This window comes from Eucyclogobius newberryi, unplaced genomic scaffold (assembly GCF_026437365.1).
Source record: "Eucyclogobius newberryi isolate DKJ021-1_F unplaced genomic scaffold, fEucNew1.0.hap1 SCAF_263, whole genome shotgun sequence".
NCBI classification, from domain to species: Eukaryota; Metazoa; Chordata; class Actinopteri; order Gobiiformes; family Gobiidae; genus Eucyclogobius; species Eucyclogobius newberryi.
The window spans coordinates 31353-35000 of record NW_027315905.1 but is presented as its reverse complement, the minus strand read 5'-3'; positions in this window follow the sequence as shown (position 1 = coordinate 35000).

Genomic DNA, 3648 nt, shown 5'->3' with positions numbered 1-3648 from the left:
CAGAGTCTTTTCGGGTATAGTGTACTATTTCGGTTTTTGCACTAAGTCCCTCAGGGGTATAGTGTACTATACTATGATGGTCAGATCACCTCCAGGCCCCAGGGGAGTGCTTTTCTGGGGTCAAACAGTGCACTGATGATGGGGGATTATTTCATTTTGCTCATTTTGGTGTTTTTTCACATTTTAACCCATTTTCACCCCTTTTGCTCACAACTTCGTACTACGGCCCGGAAAAACGACAGAGTCGATGGGTATAGTGTACTATTGCCGAAAAACGACAGAGTCTTTTCGGGAATAGTGTACTATTTCGGTTTTTACTCTAAGTCCCTCAGGGGCATGGGGTGCTATACTATGATGGTCAGATCACCTCCAGGCCCCAGGGGAGTGCTTTTCTGGGGTCAAACAGTGCACTGATGATGGGGGATTATTTCATTTTGCTCATTTTGGTGTTTTTTCACATTTTAACCCATTTTCACCCCTTTTGCTCACAACTTCGTACTACGGCCCGGAAAAACGACAGAGTCGATGGGTATAGTGTACTATTGCCGAAAAACGACAGAGTCTTTTCGGGAATAGTGTACTATTTCGGTTTTTACTCTAAGTCCCTCAGGGGCATAGGGTGCTATACTCTGATGGTCAGATCACCTCCAGGCCCCAGGGGAGTGCTTTTCAGGGGTCAAACAGTGCACTGATGATAGGGGATTATTTCATTTTGCTCATTTTGGTGTTTTTTTTTTTTTTTTTTTTTTTTTTTTTCACATTTTAACCCATTTTAACCCATTTTGCTCACCCCGCACTCTGCCGCATATGAGGCCGGGGAAGGGCCACTCTGGCTGGGCATGGCCTCCGCTGAGCACCCCCTGGAGCCACTGGAGCCCCCGGAGGCCCTCCAGAGCCACCCCCCACTGTCCCCAGACTCACCCGGGGGAAGGGCCACTCTGGCTGGGCATGGTCTCCACCAAGCAGCCCCTGGAGCCCCCGGAGCACCTCCAGAGCCACCCCCCACTCTCCCCAGACTCTGCCCGGGGAAGGGCCACTCTGGCTGGGCATGGCCTCCACCGAGCACCCCCTGGAACCCCTGGAACCCCCGGAGGCCCTCCAGAGCCACCCCCCACTCTCCCCAGACTCACCCCGGGGAAGGGCCACTCTGGCTGGGCATGGTCTCCACCAAGCACCCCCTGGAGCCCCCGGAGCACCCCCAGAGCCACCCCCCACTCTCCCCAGACTCACCCCGGGGAAGGGACACTCTGGCTGGGCATGGTCTCCACCAAGCACCCCCTGGAGCCCCCGGAGCACCTCCAGAGCCACCCCCCACTCCTCCAGACTCACCCCGGGGAAGGGACACTCTGCCTGGGCATGGCCCCCACTGAGCACCCCCTGGAACCCCTGGAGCCCCCGGAGCACCTCCAGAGCCACCCCCCACTCTCCCCAGACTCTGCCCGGGGAAGGGCCACTCTGGCTGGGCATGGTCTCCACCAAGCACCCCCTGGAGCCCCCGGAGCACCCCCAGAGCCACCCCCCACTCTCCCCAGACTCACCCCGGGGAAGGGCCACTCTGGCTGGGCATGGCCTCCGCCGAGCACCCCCTGGAGCCCCCGGAGCACCCCCAGAGCCACCCCCCACTCACCCCAGACTCACCCCGGGGAAGGGACACTCTGGCTGGGCATGGCCTCCACCAAGCACCCCCTGGAGCCCCTGGAACCCCCGGAGGCCCTCCAGAGCCACCCCCCACTCTCCCCAGACTCACCCCGGGGGAGGGCCACTCTGGCTGGGCATGGTCTCCACCAAGCACCCCCTGGAGCCCCCGGAGCACCTCCAGAGCCACCCCCCACTCCTCCAGACTCACCCCGGGGAAGGGACACTCTGGCTGGGCATGGCCCCCACCGAGCACCCCCTGGAGCCCCTGGAGCCCCCGGAGCACCCCCAGAGCCACCCCCCACTCTCCCCAGACTCACCCCGGGGAAGGGCCACTCTGGCTGGGCATGGCCTCCGCCGAGCACCCCCTGGAGCCCCCGGAGCACCCCCAGAGCCACCCCCCACTCACCCCAGACTCACCCCGGGGAAGGGACACTCTGGCTGGGCATGGCCTCCACCAAGCACCCCCTGGAGCCCCTGGAACCCCCGGAGGCCCTCCAGAGCCACCCCCCACTCTCCCCAGACTCACCCCGGGGGAGGGCCACTCTGGCTGGGCATGGTCTCCACCAAGCACCCCCTGGAGCCCCCGGAGCACCTCCAGAGCCACCCCCCACTCCTCCAGACTCACCCCGGGGAAGGGACACTCTGGCTGGGCATGGCCCCCACCGAGCACCCCCTGGAGCCCCTGGAGCCCCCGGAGCACCTCCAGGGCCACCCCCCACTCCTCCAGACTCACCCCGGGGAAGGGACACTCTGGCTGGGCATGGCCTCCGCCGAGCACCCCCTGGAGCCCCCGGAGCACCCCCAGAGCCACCCCCCACTCTCCTCCAGACTCACCCCGGGGAAGGGACACTCTGGCTGGGCATGGCCTCCGCCGACCACCCCCTGGAACCCCTGGAGCCCCCGGAGCACCTCCAGAGCCACCCCCCACTCTCCCCAGACTCTGCCCGGGGAAGGGACACTCTGGCCGGGCATGGCCTCCGCCGAGCACCCCCTGGAACCCCCGGAGGCCCTCCAGGGCCACCCCCCACTGTCCCCAGACTCACCCGGGGGAAGGGCCACTCTGGCTGGGCATGGTCTCCACCAAGCAGCCCCTGGAGCCCCCGGAGCACCTCCAGAGCCACCCCCCACTCTCCCCAGACTCTGCCCGGGGAAGGGCCACTCTGGCTGGGCATGGCCTCCACCGAGCACCCCCTGGAACCCCTGGAACCCCTGGAACCCCCGTAGGCCCTCCAGAGCCACCCCCCACTCTCCCCAGACTCACCCCGGGGAAGGGCCACTCTGGCTGGGCATGGTCTCCACCAAGCACCCCCTGGAGCCCCCGGAGCACCCCCAGAGCCACCCCCCACTCTCCCCAGACTCACCCCGGGGAAGGGACACTCTGGCTGGGCATGGTCTCCACCAAGCACCCCCTGGAGCCCCCGGAGCACCTCCAGAGCCACCCCCCACTCCTCCAGACTCACCCCGGGGAAGGGACACTCTGGCTGGGCATGGCCTCCGCCGAGCACCCCCTGGAGCCCCTGGAGCCCCCGGAGCACCTCCAGGGCCACCCCCCACTCCTCCAGACTCACCCCGGGGAAGGGACACTCTGGCTGGGCATGGCCTCCGCCGAGCACCCCCTGGAGCCCCCGGAGCACCCCCAGAGCCACCCCCCACTCTCCCCAGACTCACCCCGGGGAAGGGCCACTCTGGCTGGGCATGGCCTCCACCAAGCACCCCCTGGAGCCCCTGGAACCCCCGGAGGCCCTCCAGAGCCACCCCCCACTCTCCCCAGACTCACCCCGGGGAAGGGCCACTCTGGCTGGGCATGGCCTCCGCCGACCACCCCCTGGAACCCCTGGAGCCCCCGGAGCACCTCCAGAGCCACCCCCCACTCCTCCAGACTCTGCCCGGGGAAGGGCCACTCTGGCTGGGCATGGCCTCCACTGAGCACCCCCTGGAGCCCCCGGAGCACCTCCAGAGCCACCCCCCACTCTCCCCAGACTCTGCCCGGGGAAGGGACACTCTGGCCGG